The sequence below is a fragment of the Pezoporus occidentalis genome, unplaced genomic scaffold, assembly GCF_034315485.1.
Source record: "Pezoporus occidentalis ecotype Australia unplaced genomic scaffold, CSIRO_AGI_Poc_V1 ctg211, whole genome shotgun sequence".
Lineage (NCBI taxonomy): Eukaryota > Metazoa > Chordata > Aves > Psittaciformes > Psittacidae > Pezoporus > Pezoporus occidentalis.
This window is the reverse complement of record NW_026913976.1, coordinates 1,282,968-1,304,193: the sequence shown is the minus strand read 5'-3', so window position 1 is coordinate 1,304,193 and position 21,226 is coordinate 1,282,968. Positions and strand designations below refer to the sequence as shown.

The 21,226-nt window shown below is 39.5% G+C and overlaps 1 long non-coding RNA gene across 1 annotated transcript in view; it reads right to left on the bottom strand.

Annotated features, from left to right (window-relative positions):
• The window catches only part of LOC134164110 (uncharacterized), a 126,322-nt gene that overhangs the window by 98,681 nt on the left and 6,415 nt on the right, over positions 1–21,226 (bottom strand). The window contains exons 4-5 of the long non-coding RNA XR_009964997.1: positions 6,984–7,120; positions 6,043–6,139 (exon numbers count right to left, since the gene is read on the bottom strand). This is a non-coding gene — a long non-coding RNA (uncharacterized LOC134164110). The remainder of the gene's footprint in view (positions 1–6,042; positions 6,140–6,983; positions 7,121–21,226) is intronic.

The window sequence follows — 21,226 nt, the reverse complement described above, 5'->3', positions numbered from 1 at the left end:
GTAGACACTGATAGCTGTGCAAAGAGGGGTACAGGCTGACAGTTCAGAGTAGCAGGGCCGAAGAATCAGTCTGAATGAGTTCAATGAATGGAAAAGAGCTAGGTCACCTGCAACCAGATAATAGATTTGCCTGTACTCCCATAATTTTGCATCCACACACCCTGCAGAAATTCATGATAGCAGAGAAAGGAGACAGCTGGATGCAGGGTATCCATCTTGTTTTTGCCCTGAACACAGAGCATGTTATGGTTCTCTAGATCATGTTTTGGCAATAATGGCTTTTAACATTTTAAAGTAATGTCTCATTTTTTCCTCAGTGAAATGTGTTGGGCTGGTAGTCTTTAGGACTGAAGCCCTTTATTGAACACAGAGCATCTGCTGGGATGACACAGACAGAAGTGACACTGTCCCCTCCCATTTTATACTGCATAAAATGAAGAGGCTGCTATACTAATGTAGACTGTATCCAATTACAAATAAAAATACTCTGTTCCCACAACTAAAGCTGCTCCTGGAACCCCTTAGGGTTCCCTTATTTTTATGACCTGTCTGTAAGAAGTTACTTTAACCCTCTGATGATATTTATAAACTGATATACAGTACTATAAAAGCCTTCCTTTCCAATTCTGGATGATTGCCCATGGGCTTACAGTCCCTCCCTCACTAGTCATCATATTATTCCTTTTCAAGTACAATATTCACTATGTAAAGCTTACTATTCAGAACATGTTTGGATATCAGTCACTGGAAATCTCCCATACACTCACTATCAATTCCTGCCTGGGCTTCTTGGTGGGGTAGTTACATTACACTGAGCAAGGACTGAGAAAAAGTTTTCAGGCTTCAAGAAGAACTGGGTTGGTGCAAGAGCTCATGAATGTCAGAGGCAGCTGGGCTACTACCATACACAAGCCCAGAGAGTGCACTCCTGACCTGACACACCTTTCAGCTCTATAGGTATTTCATTTTCTTCCATTACTTCCTGAAAATTGTGGTTGCTATGCCCAGCAGGGATGTTTCTAGAAGATCCAGCTCCTGAAACTCTCACTGACTACAGTTACATGGGGATTTGCAGCACCTTCCAAGTCAAAGCATCAGTTTGGACAAAAGATGTCAGCCAAAGTCTGAAATTGAGGAAGTTCTGGGCTTTAGTTACAATGTGGTATTCTTGTATGTGGTTATCACTTCACTCTCCAGTTCTACAAACCTGAAATCGTTCCTAAAACAGTCCCTCCTTGGGCTTCAATTCTAAATATCCTGTAATTCTGAGCAATCTTATTCGGAGTAATGGACCTGGCCTAGCTATAATCTTTACCAGCTTCCTGGAGTGCTTCTAGCAATATCACATCAACTGGATCTTTATCATACAGAGTCAGATTACCATAGCATCATATATCCTGTGTGGTTTACTACTAAAGCCACAGATCTCTCCCATTTTCCATATTCCTTCCATCCAGAAGATTTTCTGGAAGGAAAAGAAGAGGCCTGAACATGTAGCCCCATCTTGGAATGAATAAGGACAAGCTTCTTAGAAACCATTGGCTGGGGTGGTGGATCAGCATTTGTCTTGAATGAATTTGGGAAGAGAGGATAATAGGTAAGGAATTTAAGACTTTTACTTGACCCAGAGCAGATCCTTTCAATATGAGGACCTCACACCTTATTTGGCATCTAGGTAAGATTATCCCTTTCCAGAGGACAAGATGTTCAAGTCGCAGGCTACAGCTTTAGTGAACAATGAACCAACTTGCAGGACCATTACATTGCCAAACTTACAAACATTCCCTTGCAGAGCCTGGTTCCCGTAACAGGTCATTCAGCCGTATTTTAATAAAGTTCTGCCTAGAATTCCTGGCTTAGTAAAATAAGATTGCTAAAGCTCTCAGCACTGGTTAGAAGTTAAAAACTCAGGCTGGACTATACTATCATCTGTAATACTGTAACACATTTTTCTTTTTTGGCAGTTTCAACAGCATTTGAAATCTTGCTGTAAAATCCAAGGAAATCAGAATATGAGACATTTGTTGAGAACTGTTCTTCTGACATATATGTTTCTCAGAAAAGTGCTGACTTGGAGCTCAGAGAATTGAAAAAATTGAAAATTACACAGTGTAAAGACACCAAGAATTGTTTTTCTGCTTTGGAGACCTGGGCAGATTCAGGGAAATGTCAGTGTAATAATGTAATAATCTTGCTGATGAAGGCCTACTAGTAACTGTTGACCTGTACTTTATCAGTGGTTTAAGAGCACCAATTCCCTCATAGCCTAAATTCTGAGCTGGAAATAATGTAACTTTTTTTTAAATTTCTTTTTTTTTTTCCTTTTTTTTGCAAGCAATTTTGTCTCACAGAGGCCAGTCATCATCATCTGGATCTTTGTTGTTATTTTGTTCCAGTGAGTTAAGTTTGGATGTTGAGCAATCAAATCGTCAGTGCTCATGAGCTGTAATTTTCAGTTTTCTGAGGAAGATGCATGAAATGGAAATTGGCAAACTTGTGATTCCATTTCAGGGTGTCTGGTGAAAATATTTTGGATCAGTAAGATATCTGAGAGAAGACTAGAGAACTGGCCAGACATCCTGTATGTAACATGCCAGAAAAGCCAGAGCAGCATCCATACACAATTAAGTATTTTTTAAGGTTTGAGGAAAGTTTGATTAGAAGAGTATTCACTCTTTATGAAGTATGGCTTATAGAACAGGGTTATATAAGGAAGCTGAAATTATCCATTAACTGACAGCTCTATCCTCAGGATTCCCCCCCCCCCCTTCAACATAAACATTTGTCTTGAGCATTTTTTAAAAATTACAGTAGACTAGAAGGTTGCCAAATATTTAGTGGTTTGTGAAGTTGTTTGGTATTCATGTCTACTACAGTTCTACAGAAAATAGTTCTAAGAGTAATTTCTTTCAGCATACAGCAATCCAGAGAGGGGTGCAGGATAACAGTCTTTAAAGATGTGATAAAGAAATATGTGATATGAGCTGCTTTTTCAATTATTAAAAAAAACACAACCCAACAAACAAAACCCAAACCCCTTTGTTGCAGAGGCTGGATTCATGTTGTGCCAATGTTTTTAGCACTGTTTATCATTAAGATAGTGATTTCGCACATGCTCGGTCAATTCCAAAAGACAATGCTGTAATATTTTTGGCTCCCGGGTTTCCCATCTTCCTGAGAATAGATTCGTGGCTGACAGAAGCTCTCTCCTTCCCACCCTTGTTTACATTCCCATCAGCCCATGGCAGGAATGGGGCAGCAGAACTCCAGACCTCCAGCTCTATTTAGCTACCCTCCAGATTCATCCTACATAAAGAAAAGATTGGCCACATCTGGCCTTTGAGAAGTATAGGCAAGGGGAGAGGGTGTGAAGGAGGCCTGTCCTGCATTTTGCCTTGTGGTGTAATCAGGTGCAAATATAAACACAGTTGCTCGCTTCTCATTCAGGCAGCATAGAGGTTAATCACCTTGTAGCAGTGTCCAAGTGCTACAGCTTGTGCTGACCCAACTTTTAACCAAAAGGGTGACTTGATACACCTTATTCAAACCCCTAGCTCACCGCTTTGTCTCTGTAACTTCTGAGCTGGTCAGAGCTGCAGTTTTAGTGCTGGTCACAGCTACTGGCCAGCTACCATTACATTTAAAGCAGCCTAGATCCAATGCCAAGGACATGTTCCTCATCATCTAGATCCGTTGCTGCCTGGGCAGGACGGGGTATGCTGTGCTTTCACGCCTGTGGAGCTCTGAGAAACATTTTCCTGTTGTTCTGTGATGGCTCTCTACTACTTTTTTATTTTATTTTCTTAAGCACCAGGAAGGTGCATGACAGCAGACTCAGCTGGTAAGGACAATAATTTATACCACTTGAGTGTAAAAGTTAAAATTGGAAACACTGGGGACAGAACTGAATTTATTTTACACAGTAGATGAGCTCTTAAATTAGCTGTTCCCTAATCCCAGTTCAGTTTCAGGGATGGCTGCCTGGGAAATTCCACAGACCATCTGAGGACAGCTTTCAGTAACCACATATTGTGTGGAAGAGAGTTTGCCTGGAAAACCTAGAGAACACTCCTAGAGGCAGTGATCTCTCAGGAAGAGATGTCAGCCCATAGGAAACAATACTATTCATTACTGTCAGTGAAGTTCTCAGTTTCCTGAGGGGCTCAAAGGAAGGTTGCTGTTATGCTACTGTGAATCAGTTTACTGGAGACTCTTCATGAAGTGTCTTAGAGACTTAAGGACACAAATAAAGAAAGTTGTTTCTTATTACCTGCATTTCAAAAATGGGTGCTAGGTTTTTATGCATGTACACTGCAAACTCTGTCATACAGAAAATAGCCATAAGCCTTTTGTAGCAATAATGAAGTGAGAACAGGCTTTGTTTACTTTTATCAAGTAGTGATGATATGCAAAAGCAGATTTTCCATTTACAGGCTCGGCCCATTTTGTTCTCACAGACTGTGTGGAAGGAATATGAAGAGAGGTCAGGTTGCAGGACAGACGTTTCCTCCACCGTCTCTACTGGGAAGAGGCAAAGTATCAACTACTTACCAAAGAATCACGACTAACTAAAGAATCACTAGTTCACTTTCAGGTCTAAAGCATTTATCCTTAACTACTATTTGCTTACATATTCATGAGTGGCCATAGACAACTACTTCTATATTCACAGTCTTTGACATTTGGTATTCACGCTGGCAAGCAAAAAAACCCAAAGCAAACCAAACCAAACCAAACCCCCCAGACAAACAACAAAAAGCCATCACTGATTTCTATCCATGCAAGACAGCCGCTTGCTCTGCTGCCTCTGTGTCTGACTTCAGCTTTTGACACACCATAATTCAGTTCTGCTGTGTCCTCTCCTCCTGCTCTGCCCTCCCACCTCATTGCAAGCCAGCATGATACATGGACTTCCCAAATGGCTTGCAGAATTCAAGGGGTCAGCCAACACCACCTGGGACCTCTGTGTCGAGTTCCAATCCTCTACTACAGAGCTACCACACTACCACATCTTCCTGATACATTCAGATTAATAATTTAAACATCAGTTTTTCCACTTGTTAGATAAAGTTATGCATTTATTTCCTGCATCAGCTTAAGACTGCTGGGCTTTCTCTCCAGCTAACTCTACCACATTGTGGTCTCAATCATATGTAATTGTCTTTCTGACACCCACTTCTGCTTTGGGATCTCAGCAATTTGGTTCCACAGTAAGACGAAGTATAGAACTACTGGTGGATTAACTGCACCCTAGCTAGGCCACAACCAAAGGGTTTTGTTAACACCTAAACACGTTTTGTCATTAACTGATCAATTGCCAGTGCTTTGAATATACTTTTTGCTACTCCCTTTCAGGCTAAAGCTTGGTGCAACTCTTTATACTTGGTGCATACTTCATCTTTGTTAGAGATGATTCTTGACAACACACAGCAAAACTTAGATTCAGAAATCCTAACACACTCTTGAGCTGTATTTCTGTCCACATACAAAAGAAATATTTGCTGTCAGATGCCCTTATTTGAAAGAACTTGTATCAGTATTTATGTTGGTGCAATTCCACATCCTTTACTAGGAACAGGTCAGATATGCAGCAAGCTTCCGCACTGGAGTTTTTCCAATATGTGGTGCAATTCACCATAATTACTATAAATGTCAGCAATATTAGCAGTATCACATACACAAGGTGAAAAGAGTAGAAAGAGTAAAATTCAGTAATTTTAGGTCTCTATAGCCCTATCATTGCACTTCTGCTAATGTAGGCTATAAAACTAAAATATGTAGGGAAATTAAAAGGAATAATTTGCATCATCATGAACATATATAAGACCAAGAGAGTAATTAATACAAATACAATCACATCATAAAATATATTTAAATCAGGGCTTAATGACAAGCATATTCCTGAGAGTTTTTACCTAAGGAACAATGAAATTTCATTTTGAATTCATAAGGACTTGCAAGATTTTGAAATGCAAGCCCCCTTGATATATCTCAGGATTTCTCATTTTTTGTACAGTAAATCAGGTCTCTTTTACTTCCTACCTGGTGCTGAGTATTTTCTTTTCCTACTGAAGACAGTGGAAATTCAGGATATTCTTCAAGTCCAAGGGGCTTTCAGCACCTCTCAAGGGCAGTACCTCTGTCAACACGAACACAGTCTTAAGTTATACTTCAGAAAACACATATTTTGGGAGATGTTCGATCAGTAAACTTTTATGTGTGCCTAGCATCAGAAGCAGACACAAAAGGATTTTTTTAATTACCTTAATTAATTACCTTAATTACCTTTAATTAATTTTGATCCTTTATGTCCATTAACATCTTAATACTTAAGCATCTCCCTAGTCTTGCCACAGAATGTGACACAAAGCAGAGAGAAATGCATTTTTTTCCTCCCCGTAAACTCTATGCCAGGATTCATCTTAAAGTTGAGTATGTTCATCTCTCCTTGAATTCAGTAAGAGAAGAAAATCAGCACAAATTAGAGCATTCTGTCTACTGTTACACTTATTTCAGGATCTGCCACTTCTATATTATAGATGAAGGTTCAAGGAACAACCTGCTTCTGTCAGCACTCTTTAAAATATCTGCACATGTAGCCTATTTTCCAGAAAAGAAACTAACCTTTACAAGTGAGTCCTTCTATGTGCATTTGCAGTGGTGCCAATAAAATTACAATCTTGCAGTTCTGAAAATGTTTCATGTAATACTGACATTACAGTAATGACTTCACAGAGAGATGTACAGAGAGATTTTTCATTCCTTCTAAACGTAAGTAATATTTTCCCTTTTCATGTACTTTCTCTCTTACATACTTCTAATGCAATTTCCTTCACCACCCCTTATAACATCAGTTTCCTAGGCCATATGGAAAGGAGAGGGAATCACTGTCATTCTGAATTCTTTTGACATTACTACATGTTTTCAGATAACTGAAATTCCAAGAAATACAGATGATTTGTGACAACTGAGTAAGATTGCACCTCCTATATGAAGACAGGCTAAGAAAGTTGGGGCTGTTCAGCCTGAAGAAGAGACAGCTGCACGGAGACCTCACAGCAGCCTTCCAGTATCTGAAGGGGGCCTACAAGGGTGCTGGGGAGGGACTCTTCATTAGGGACTGTAGTGATAAAACAAGGGGTAACGGGTTCAAACTTAAAAGGGGAAAGTTCCGGTTAGATATAAGGGGAAGTTCAGGTTAGATATAAGGAGAAGTTCTTTACTGTGAGGATGGTGAAGCACTGGAACAGGCTGCCCAAAGAAGTTGTGAATGCTCCATCTCCAGTAGTGTTCAAGGGCAGGTTGGACAGAGCCTTGGGTGACATGGTCTAGCATGAGGTGGTGCCCATTGTGAGGCCCATTGCAGGGGGTTGGAACTCAGTGGCATTAAGGTCCTTTCCAACCCTATCCATTTTGTGATTCTATGATTCTGAAACACAAAAGGAAGATATGAGTATCTTCAGTCATCACCATTACTAACATTGGGCAACTGGATAAATTCCAGAACCTGAATTCTCACAGGTTTTCGCTTGGGACACAGAGCTGCCCATTTCAGTAGGTTAAAATAAAAATACACTTGCACAACAGCTTCAAAATCTTCACAGTAGCAAAATAGCTTCCAAATAAAACTTAATGAAATCAGAAGCTGTCCATGTGGACAAGAAGGAAATGACAGCTATTTGTCAACAGCTTTCTTGACTATTACTCCTCTAGATTATCCCTTAGTTTCCACTAATTTTCCTTTACCCCCTTAATCTACCACTAACCAACTAATTACCTGAGATGACCACCTCAAACAATTTTTAGATCATTACCAAAATATCATACTTGAGATGAGATTTGTTCTTTCTTTTTCAGGGATTGAAAACTGGGCTTGAAAATTTGTTATATAATTGACCTCAACAAGGAACAAGTTAGGTCCTGCACTGATGGGAATAATCCTGGTCTCCTGGGAAAGGAATGTATGAGAGAGAAGTGCCCTTTTATCTTGTGACTCTACGTTCCTTAGACAGCATAGAAAACTACTAAAGGAGAGAGGTTAGAGCATAAATACAGGTTCCACAAGGCAAAACCAGAAAACAGAAAAAAACATAATAAATGAATGGAAATGATGAAAAGTCACTACAGACCAGAAAGAAAGAACAGATGAAACCAATAACCTGAAAATTATCTAGATGTTATGGAAAACTTATCAGTGAAATATCAAGAGGAAAAAAAAGTAAAAAATGAGATGCTCCTGAGAACTGCAGGCTGGGGGAAGGAAAGCTATGAACAGGGAGCTAGTCAGGAGTAAGTAACAAAGATCAGAAGAGGAAGCATGTATTTGAATTGGCATCAACAAGAGAAAATTACTACAAATATGGCAAAAATATTTCATGCCCTGTAAAATACGAGTTTTATGCATATAACAGGGTGGCTGGTACTAAAATGTTTTTCTAGTTCCAGGCTTCACTTGACATTAAGAATTCTTGGAAAGGTAGGCTAGAGCTCTGCTTTTTTTACTCCAGGCCTTTTCTGAACATGCTTTTTTTCTCTGAGCAATCTTGAGGGAGCGCCTTACTTTGCTCAGCCTGTTAAGCATGCTTCTCCCACACCAACCTAGACTATAGAAAAGGTATGTAATCCCAGATGAGTGGTCTGACCAAACACAGAGTGTACCAGGCCCATACAAACGCTACAGCGAATTACAGCATTTGTGAATACATGATGATCAGTTTTCCATATGTACCATGATCAAAATAATAACCATGACCTAAGGAATACTCTTATACTGGGAACTCTTAGCTATTTCTATGCAGTCAAAAGTATTTTAAGACCACTTCGTATTCAATTTCCTATTAAACATGCAATATTTAGCAAACATATTTTAGCCTTAAAAAAGCCCTAAGTGTTAGAGTGACCCCCTTGAAAGTATGCTTCACATTTGACAGGTAAGAATCCAGGTGAAGAAGCATATATGCAACTGATGTTATGGAGAGGACTCAGTGTCAGGGCAATACCAAAGTTTACTTGAGCCTTGACCAAAATATACTGACTTGGTTTTTTTTTTAAAATGTGTTCCAGTTCTGCCTGTTGGAAAACAGTCATCTTGAAAAATGTCCTAGAATACTGTGATAGAATTCAGGAGTTCAGGTGGCTGTTTTTTGTTTGTTTGGGTTAGGGTTTTTTGGTTGTTATAAGGAATACAGTGCCTGCAGTCTGACAGCCATTTGCTTGCTACATTGGCACAATCACATTCCAGGGTATGGCATGGTATCTGGTTACTTGAACTCCTCAGGAAACAGAACATAAAACACACAGGGAAGGGGAGCTTTCCAAAACTTCACAGAAGCAAAGATATTTTGTGTTTTCCTGACGGGTAAGCCATTATCCAGCTTTGCCCTGAGTTATATAACAGTAAGTTTTCTCAAGGCAGGCCTGAAAAATGAGGGCACTAGCCTGCAGATGTGCTCTTGCTCACAGTACTCATGCTAAATCACTCTGAGAATTAGCTTGTACTTGTTTGGTCTGGTGTGGATTTGTTTTGTTGTTGTTTTTATAAATATTTAAACACTGCATAAAGCATGGAAACAAACCCCAGTGATTCACAGAACTAACATGCACATAGTTAGCCATGATTTTGTAAAGACCTTTCAGCTTTCACCTGTGACACTGGAAGTTGTCCTAAATTTCCAAGAAGAGAATTTGCTAATAAAATACTACAAAAAATAATCAAAGTACAAAAATTCTTATCGTGTTTTTGTCACCACACATACAAAGGGCTGCAACGCAAGGGTCCATTCTCACTTTTACTACTACACCACAAACTGTGGGACAGGGTTTGCAGAAATAATCAGAAACTGACAGTTTTACCACAGTGTAGGCACCAAACTTCCAATGGGCACAGCACTTAAGCTAGATACTGAAGTTAGATGGTGTTAATACACTTGAAATACAACCTGGAATAGTGCCTACTCCCAGAAAATTAGCTCCCTAATTTCTAACCCCTTCCTCCACCTTACAGTTATTATATTATTCATCCTAAGGGTACGGCACCCAAAAATCATGAGCATCTGGATAATCTGAGCCACAGCACATTCTTTTTTTTGGGCACCTATAAACACTCCATATAAAATTGATTTTTTTGTTATTGTTTTGTGTCCAGATAATTCTGTCTCGGTGTGGAAATGGTAGACGGAAAAACAGTAGCTCCCTGGCAGCCTTACTGATGTATACTGCTGAGCAACAAAATGTAAAGCAAGTCTGATCACCTGCCATATGTGAGTGCAGAGGGAGCAGCAAGATCTCAGAAAGAGATTATTCCTTGTTCTTATTACCTGAATGGATTATGACATGTGTTTTACATTGGATAGGCAAATTGATTAATATAAAATAAAAGCTTGAGCGTAGTCTGTTTCTTAGCCATGCTTTCCTAAGCTTTATTCAGATCCAGAGAGGTATGTCTTACTTTCCTTTTTAAGCCTTCCTGCTTGCTGCCTGGGCTTATCAAAATATTTTCCTAGAGGGCTGAGCAGAGGAGAGTTCCACTATTTTTAGCTGTTTCTGCCACTAAGTATCACAGGATATCATTATGAGCAAAGAAGCCCACAAATTCTGTGATCTTACAGGTTAGGAGAAGCAACAATGAGAAGAGATTGTTTATGTATTAAAAATAAAGCCAATTGGGAAATGTTCGTACCTATGAAACACCTTTTTTGTTACTTGTTCACATTTATCTTAGAAGGAGATACAGAGTCTTCCTAAAAGGTAAATATTGCACTTGAACTTGGGAGCACTACTTGTATTTGTCTGTAGGTTACTGACCCAAACCTATTGAATTTGCTCGGCATACTGACAGATGGCTTAATGTGGACTCAGTAGACTCAGACCAATTCTGTGCCACAAAACACTCTCAGGGCAAAAGCCATTCACAGACTGGGATTGCTGACAATTCCTCTGGCAACCTCACCAGAGGAGCCAGAAAGTCACTTAACATTGCTTGCCTTTGATTTCTCTCTTTTGCAAGTCAGGCTTTGGGTATGTGGAGTGCTTTCGAATGCAGGTTTGCCTGTGGTAGCGTAAACTACTGCTATAATAGAAGCTGCACAGGAAATAAGAAGCTCTCCTGTAGTTATTTCTTTGTGGCTAACACCTATGTGTCAAGAAGGGGTAGCCTGCACCAATGAAGTAAGGAAAGCTCCATACCCACCCAGGCACCCTTGCATGGACCCACAGCAGGGCTTAGAAAACTGTTCTTTATGCTCATACTTCAGTTTTGTTTTCTTTTTGGAATTTAACTCATTTTATTAAGTTGCTCAATAAAATTTAATGGGATTGGAGTTTCATGCTGTGCTGAAGAGTTTACAACATACAAAATACTGGCACTGACAAAAAAATACAAACTCATTAAAATATTTAGACATTGTACTGATGTAGCCGCTTTCATTTAAGAATTTCAAAACCACATTATGATTATTAATCATTACTCCCTGATGCCATGTATAAGAAGTATTACTGAACCAAATACAGATCAGACATAGCAAAGATGCTAATTGATTTGGCTGAGCTCATTGGGGGTCTAATCCAAATATTCTGTTCAAATACATGGGTAGTGCTATTGGTGTTGGCTTAACAGCAGGTTCCTGAGGATTTTCCTGAGCTCTGGAAAAGAATCGAGGACTCCATATCCTAAGTCAGCCTACTCTGCTCATCATACCTGGCCTGATCCCAGAATGAAGAGGAATGAGTATTGTAGGTCTCTGCTGAAAAATGGCTTAAAAGTCGCCACTGTATGATTTTATGTTTTTGATTGATCTTCCATTTCTAAGCAATTTTGCCAATGTGCACATGCATATTTTCCTGTGGTTTCTTTCTTTTTCATATATCATTCTTGTAGTAATTTCTCAAGGTTTTGAGCCTGTTTGCAATCTGATAAAGGAAAAAAGAGTTTGCACATGTCTATGAGAGAACAGTTCACCCTGGAGCCCTACTAATGGTTCAGAGTGAAACAAAGAGATTCCATCTGGCTCTAAGCTTGAGCTACGTCTGAATCTCTAGTAGTTAGGGACAGCAATCTTTCCGTATGAAGCCTGATACAATACAACTGACAGGAAGTAAAATCTGCAACATCCTCTACTGAGCTATCTGGAAGGGGAACAGCGAGTTAGTTGTGATAAGATGCCATTTGTTCCAGACAGGAAGAAAGTGAAGGTAGGGTTTTTTTGTACTATAGACAACATCCCACTTTCTTGATAACATCCCACTTTCTGGGTAGTATGCTGCTCAGGTTCCTGTAGTCATCATGATTTGCTCTCTATTGCTGGAGATGGGATGCAACAAGGTAGTAACTGACAGGTTAGATACAGGAATATGGCTGCAGTGCTTCAGATACATGCAGACCTCCTTGCATGAACCCAAAACAACCCTTACTGGAAGACCACCCTTCATGCTCACATTTCTGGAATTTGTTTACCATTCTGTATGCCAAGCATTTTTGTCAAGATGCTTGGTAGCCTTCAAGCATGTGGGCACCTCTACATCCAAGTGGCTTGCTTTATTGTCAGACTTGTTTGTGATAAAGCTGTTAAGGTCCAAGAAAACAGAATCCAAGGGGCACTGCAACAGCAGCAAAATGCCATCTAGGGAAGCGTACACTGCAGAGCAAGCTCACATCTGTGTCAAACACTGCTGCAGGTTCTTTCTGTGTCAAAGCTCCTCAGGACAAGCATACATTCTTAACACAGATGCTGTGCATTTTGTTTTCCATCCTATGCAAGTTCTCGATATGAAGTAAAAAAATCATGTACATGCATTACGTGAATTCTTACAGACAATTTCACTTCTTGGGAGAAAAAGACCAACACAGTCTGAAATGGGGGTGTATATATATACCCCATATACATATATGTTTTGTTTTTTTTTTTAACCTTCTCTCTCCTTTCTCAGTGACTTCTGCTGGCATGAAGAAAACAGCTAGTCTTAGGAGGTCAAGATTTTATGCTAATCTGTCATACAAGGTGTAAGGCATGTAAATGTTGTTCCTCAGGACTCTTTCAGAAGCTGTTAATTTCAGAAGTGTCACTGTCTAAGATCTAGTCAAAACTTACAGACTGCCCACAGTGAAAACTCATGGGAAACTCATATCTGAAGAGTACAGCAATGCTCCTTTCCAAACAGAAGTGGAAGCCAATAGGCTGATGGGATCTGTTCCTGACTGAAGACAAGTTTATTATTTTAAACTGCTTTTGAGAATTTCCCTGCTTTTTAGTTGGTAAAAATAACAAGCTCTGCAAAGACACGACATAAGTATTACAATAAATAACCTCTTTTTAAATCATTGGTCTTATTGTTTTCACACATCTAAAACCCAATGAAAAATCTGCTTAGGGCCATGGTATTATTCACCCTAATATCCAAAGCATTAACAAAATAACTGTTTGTGTATTCATAAGTAATTTAGCCTCAGTCTAAGAAAGCAACTCTTAAATGCAAGAAGTTCAGGAAAAGGTGGCTAAGAAGTTACTGCCAAAAACTCACATGTAACAAACGCCCTTCTGTGTTAAAAAATGTATTAAGTAACAGGAAGAACTTTCTGGTTTGGAAACTGTAATTTTCATAGCTATCAGTTCCTAGGAGCTTATTACAGATGGTCCGGTTAATGGGACTCATGGTATATGCCATTAGAAACAGTCCTCTATAATAAATGCAAGCAAACTGGGATCTCTTTGAAATGCAAGGAAGGCACTGCTGTAGTTTTCACAGTCACTCACACTGAACCTCACATAAAATACCACTGCTTCCAGAAGGATCCTATAAGAGAGATATTAACAAATCTCATTCGTATTGTGTAAGGTAAAAGTGTTGGGTGACGGGGATCCTGCAATTAGATATTCTACTGTTGACTTATTTTGCCAATTAGATAATGTCTTCCTACACCAGAACACACAAGTCTTCCTCAAACCTTGTCAACGCTTTTATGAGGCACAGGCATTAGGAGTCAAGGACAGAAAAGGAAATTAAAATTTGAGAAAAAGATATGTTCAGGAGAAAATATAGCTGATGTGCCTCCTTCTTCTTGTGATTCCAGTTGTATAGAATCTTCTGAATGCAACTGTCATACCATTTCTTGCACGTCAAGAAAGAACTGCAATATAGACATAGGTGGGCAAAGACAGGACTAATAAATCTGCTATTGTGCAGGTTATGCAAGAGCAAAGGATGCTGTTCTTGCCTTTTAGCAAGAAGAACAAGTGCAGCTCCCACTTCTGCTTCACTGACAGCAGTTGTTCTCCTGTTATTCAGCCTGTTATTCCCTGTAGATAGTTTTGGTGTCTAGATAAGTCACCCATGCAGAGCTTTGATAAGGTGGGGTGTTTTTTTTTGTATTTTTTCCTCTTCTTCGATATTGCCTAACTTCGTGGTTAATGTAATGGAACAGTCACAGGACAGGAAAACACTGACTGCTCCACCATGCCATAAAGTCCAAAGATTCCAGGTCTACAAGTAGAGTTAAGTAGTATGGCCCATGACCAGTCAGAAGCCAAGTAAAAGGGAATCAGAAGCAAGTGGGGTTTAGCATAAGGCAAAACCCTTATACTTTTTCTTCTCTAGTGAGGACAGTTACCATACTGCAGTACTGGGATTAGGAAGGCCTAGCTCAAGATCATGCTAGTTGAGCAGGACCAGTAGCAGAGAAGGAAGAAAGAGGAAAAAGAGAACCGGGGGAAACTGGCCAGACTCAGTATTCATTCATTGCTTAACCTTACTGTCTTCTGTATCTGTAACTACAAAATGGTGCTAACTAGACACAAGGTCAGAAGTGGGAGAGATGTGGCTAACTGCAGACAGGTGTAAATCCACATTGAAGTGCAATTTCTCATACTCTGCTATTAAAAGCATCCTGGTATATTGTTAATCTACACAGCTGTACCATCTTTCTTATTCAGGCAGAGAAAGCAGACAAGTTACTTGATTCCTAACAGCTACAAGGCATGTGAGAATAATCCAGTTGCAAATCTTTTGATGACCCTCAAGAACTAGGAAGAAACCTTAAAGTGAATTTAACTTACCTTGATTCTCTGTGGCCCTTTACTCTACCAAAAGAGAATAAAGTCCCCCTAAATAAACTAGGAATTAGGCCAATAGTGGCTCTGAATTGTTTTTGGAGTATTGTTTTTTTAAAATCTTTTTAGGAGGGCAAGGAAGAGCTATGATTGCTGCTGGCAGGGCTATAGGACAATACTGAACAACCCAGTGGCTGAATGGTGGATGAAGCTAGCTTTAGCTCCTACATCATACATATCAGCCCAGAGGCAAATCTCTGAACGTATCAGCTGAAAGAAGGATGAGTTTCAGGTCTGCATTCCAAACAGTAAAACTATTCACAAAATACAAAGAGGAAAGTTGTGACTGCACATAATTATATGCATCGCATAAAAAATTTTAAATAAGCATACTTCGTATTCAGAGGCTGAGCATAGGTAGCAAGTAACAGGAGGCAGTCAATATTTGTATCCAGACTTAAAATCTGAATTGCCAAATTAACACTTGGTAAGTTTTCTTACTTCTTTCCCACCTCTCCTCTCAAAACAGCAATATATTCTCAACCTAGTATCAGTATCATTTACATTGGGAAACTTGAATCAAGTAAAAAAATTAGTATTTTTAATGCAAGCATCAGTAAAAAATAAGTACTTATTTACTTTAAGTAAAAAATAGGTGCTTTGAACTTTTTAATGACCTGTTTTATCAGTTATTGCCTGGAAGGACTACACTAAGATGGAGTTAAATTTATCACAGCTTGGATGACACAAATATAAGCCTAGTAGTTTCATGGGAGTTGTCAGCTTTGCCAATATAATACAAGTGTGATGCACTGAAGCACTGCCAGAGCTATAGCCTTTTGTGTCAATGATCCATGTTCAAAGGACCTGTAAACAAACCTGCCTTTTGCCAGTGTATTTTGCCATTGTATCTCTGACACTATTAAAGCCAGAAAGCAGAGTAAAAGTGATGGTGATTTTATTCCCAGACTAAGTGAGCTGGATGACTAGCTCCTTTGACTGCTGAAATCCCAAAACAACTCTCTGACTGAAAGGTAACAAATTATTTGGAAGGGATCCTGGCTCGGAACTTAATTTTCTTTCTGGAATTACATGATACTGAGGAGATACTAGAAGTGGTAGAAGTCCTTATATTACACAGGAAATCAACCCAAACATTTAGAAAATCTAAAATCTGTGTCATTCTGGGCTTCAGGAAGAAACTGATAGACAAACCCTTTCACAATTGCCCAGAATACCACTGGTTGATTAGACACTACATGGTAAGTCTGTGATTTAAAGGAAATCACAAACCTCTCTATAATTAATCAACTGGGAGAGGCCACTTACACTCCAGGCAAAAGCAGAGAAGTTTCAGTGGCCTTCTATTAAGAAAGAAAACAAAAGAAACCATTGGGATTTGCAGATGGATTTGGCCCTAGGTGTGTACTGTAAACAGCAAGGAGAAAAACAGGAGGAGACAATCAGCATGGCAAAGCACCAGCCTTTCAGATTGCAGCTTGCCAGAAAGACAGGCACAGAGCAACAGGCCAAATAACTGCTTTTGTTCTAATATGGTCAGATGAACAAGATTTAGGTATGTCCTTCATCCATAAGCAGGACTGCATCAAATGTGCACCCTACCATCATCAGATTGTTTTTTCCAAATGGAAATAACAAGTAGGAACTTTTAATTCCTAATTGCTGGCATTTAAAAAGGGATATCAACTTTCTTTACAAAAAGAAATCACTTTGTTAATTCTCATTTTCCCTACCAGAAACAAATTGTACAATGATATGTTTAGCTATTTAGTTAAATGCCTATATTAAAAAAGGAGTATGAATTCAGACTGCTGATACAGGGTTAACCAATGTACAGGGGGTTCTACGGGGGGGGGGGGGGGGGGGGGGGGGTGTACAAGGGGGTTAGAGGAATTCGATTGCTTAAACAAAAGTGTGGTCTGTACCTATCATGCCTACTAAGCAGAACAAAGGCACTAACAATTGATAAGGAAAAGCAGACACCTGGGTCTATTGGCAAGCAAAAGCAGAGGCCTGATTCTACTGATAAGCAGCTTTTGATAAGGAAAAGCAGACCCCTGAAGAGGGAGAAGCAGATGGTTTATGGCTGGGACACTGACCAAACCCTAAGGCCATACGTGAAGACTAAAAGGTGAAAAGTTCAAGAAGAGGAAGACACGTTTACTTCATCTTGAAGACCCCACCCACAGGAGGAAGACTCATTTACTTCACCTTGAGACCCCTGCCCATGACCAGAGGGGGCACTGCGCTGGCGCAAAGGACCTTCTAACTCATAATACGAAGCGGGGATAGGACATGAATATGTATAGGAGTATTGTGCAACCTTATGAATATATATAACTTTAGAGAATAAATGTAGAGGGAAACAACACTGAGGCACGCATGACTTTGAGGAATTATCCCCATGCGTCTCAGCGCTGAATAAAAAGCATACCTACTTTACAACTTTAACGAGTTGTGGAGTCAATTCGCGCATCACTGCTAGCAGGCAGTGATATTACAGATATATTACAGTCTGTACTGAACATATTACAAATAATGAACCTTCTAAAAACCTTCAAGTTATAATCAGAGCAAGGCTGTTGAGCTCCAACACCCAAAACAGTTTGCAAATAACAGTGATATCCACAGAGCTAGTAAAAGCTGTCAGCAGACATACCAAATGTCACCTAATTATCAATGTACCAGGAGGAAATAAAGGAAATAAAGAGGAAATAATAACAAACCAAAACCAGCCAGTAGATTTGACTGGAAGACAAGTGATGCAAGTGAAAGGCATCACACCACACAACTAACGACTCATAGTAAGGGTGAAGTGTCATGCACACCACACAAAAGCATTTGGAGCTGACTATGGGGAACACAGAAAAAACATACTCAGTAACAGGTCAGTTGGAGCTTTGACCTGGAAATCAATGAGACACAATAAATGACTTTCAATGTGATCTTTGTTGTCACTCTGGAGCTGGAACTGCAAATTGCTAGACAAGAGAAAACCTGCCACTTCAGATAACCATTGGGCTGCTCAGAATATAGTGGAATTATTTCTGAGATAGCTGTCTTAGATGTTTGCAAAGTTCAGTATAGACCATTAAGAAACAGAAAATGCTTTAATTGCTACAGTGGTAGCTCTACTATGAAAGCAGCCAGTCACTCATCACTAACACAGTGCCAAAGGGTAAGGATAAAGGAAAAGGTGGTTGTGGCCAATTTTTGTCAAAGGGAATTGCTGATAATGTGGAAGTGAAATCATAGAAAAGGCTTTCCCTGTTACTTTGTCACCTTATTCACAGTGCCTTGAGGGGTCAAGCCTTCTTAGCTTCCTATAATGTGCCATGGAGATGGTTTTGGGTTTTGGGTTGTATTTGTGGTCTTTTTTTGTTTGTTTGTTTTTCCTGTTTCCATGTTCCCCAGGGAGGACAGGTAGGCCTTCTCACCTCGTATCAATGGATCCCCCTCTACTATATCATTTTAAGCAAGTGTAATTTCTTTCGGATGTTGACTCTTCCTCATTTTTTTCAGTTAACAAAAGGCATATCCTGTTATGACTATGTTCTACTTATCCTGTGCATTTGAACTTTCCCTAAACCTTCCTTTCTATGGAAATTTTTTAAAGTGTGTGTGGCAGGTTCTTTAATTCATTTTTAGCTGTAGCACAATATTGAATTTGGCTGCCTGATTAAGACTAACATTTACATGACATTTAGGGTACACTATTTTCTAGACTGTCTGTCATGAGTTGATGGATGGAAAAAAGCCTGGATGTGAAGTTTTGTATATTCATCTGGAAGAAGGGAGTGGGGACTGCTTGGATTGGAAGGGGGAACAATTTAGGGCTTAGATAGTGCTACTCTCCTGTGCATAAATATTTGGGGAAAAACATCTGAACAGAACACATATTACTACCCTGCACCCAGATCCTTTATCCCTTTAGATGAATACATCTTTATTAAAAACTCTGGAGTATTTTTTAACATTTATATACAAAACCAGTATATTTAAGAACTGTGGCTGGGAATTTCAATTTGAGTTTAAGGTATTCAAATCTTAACAAAATAGGGTTTTGGCACCCATTTCCCTTTGCAAATTTAGTTTTCATTCATGCACTAACAGTACCTGCATATGACAAACCAAATAAAAGTTGCTCCCTATAAACAAACAATTTCAGTCTCAAATTCACCATATTGTTTTAATAACTTATTGTATTTGCTAGATACTAATGTTAAGACAAAATGCTAAGAATTTATTTAAACACTAGACTCTATGTGGACTGTTGCTCACTTGCAATCGGATTTTCCCATGAGAACTTGAGAACTGCTTCTGAAATGACCCACAGGAAGCTCTACCCGTTTGTCAAAGGATACTGTCTGGTATTAATTTTAGTAAGTTTTAAAGAGAAAAAGAGAGACAGAAGGAAATGGGAGGGGGGAATGGGCTTGCATTTTATCTTGATCCTTGTAACAGACATAGCATTCTGTGCCAAATAGACATACTTGATTTAAAAGCGAAAACTGCCCTATGATTTTGAACTCTGATGAGTTAAATTCTTAGTCCATCTTCCCAGATAGTTAATGCAATACAAAAACAGGCAAGGGAGCTGATCTGGAGATAAGCAAGTACACTCCTTACTTCTTTGCTTTTTCTCGTTACTCAACCAGAATGAGATGAGAGCAACAGCAGGTTATGGAAGACAGCTTTACAGGATGAGTCTGTGTCTCACTTAGTATTTATTCTAGGACTTGAAACTAACCATGCTCCATGCCAGATGGACAAGACAGAAGTAGCAAACAGGGTGGCCCTAATAGCCTGCCTTCTCCTCCATTTCCAAAATATCCCCATTGTGCTTTTTACCCAGGTACATTATCTTTCAGATAGTGTTATACCTAACTGCTGTGATCAGATACCTTTCCTGCTTGTCACACTAGAAGGTCTTTTTTTAGTATATCTTCAGCCTATTTTGTCCTATTGCAGAGCACGGGGAAGAACACATAAATGTACAAATAAAGATATTTGTACAAAAGTATAAAGACAAATGTACAAAGACATTTTCCTGCTGAAATCACAAAAAAAAATCACATTATATTCTACTTCTGCCACTTTATGTCCATTCCAATCGTACATTTGAAAATGCATATTATAGGTATGACTTGCATGCACAGCTATGTCAACCCAATGTAATAAACACCCTTCCACACACTCTACTGAAAGTTTGGTTCATTCTGTACTACATGTGTGTACAGTTCCAAAATAAATAAAACTAATAATTAAAAAGTTGGTCTGATTCTGCATATGCATGATGACAGCATGCTTAGTAATGTGATCTTATCTTTTTTTCTTGGGACCATTATGGAGTCTTTGCCATGTCTCCTCAATCTTCCTGCCTTCTGCCTCATCTTTGTCAGTATGACTTCTTCCCAGCCTTTTTGCTTTCCTTCTTTAGGGGTTTTCAGGCTTGTCCTTTTCACTGTATCTAGATAGTCTATCCTTAGGCTGAGCAACTTTGAGAACAGCTGCTCTACTGCAACTATGGGACACAACTGTTTTGGTTGCGGGTGTTATGCTCTTAGGGCTGCAGGTCCTGTCTCTGCATCTGATTTAGTAAATAGTGTTCAATGGACATGAACTCTGGCCTCCATGTGTTCCTGAACCTCTTTCAGACTCAGAAATCTTCCTCACAGGAAACGTAAGTTTTATTGATCTTTGGCTGTGCCTTGCAGCAATGCAGATCTGTGAAATATACTGGACTACATGAAGGGGAAATGTTCTGTAAGCACAGTTTTCTTCCCCACAGTCATGTGGAACTACGTGAGACAAGGTTTCAGAAAGTGTTAGCAGAAGTGTGTATCCTGGTTTCAGCTGTAACAGTTATCTTTCTTCCTAGGAGCTGGTGCAGTACTGTGTTTTGGCTTTAGTCTGAGAATAATGCTGATAACATCCCAATGTTTTAGTTGCTGCTGAGCAGCACTTACCCCGATCAAGGACTTTTCAGTCTCATGCTCTGCCAGTGAAGAGTGGCACAAAAAGCCGGGAGGGAGCAGAGACAGGATGCCTGACCCAAACTAGCCAAAGGGGTGTTCCATACCACAGCACATCATGCCCAGGATATAAACTGGGGGAAATTACCTGGAAGGGATGAAGCACTGCTCTGGTCAGACTGGGTATAG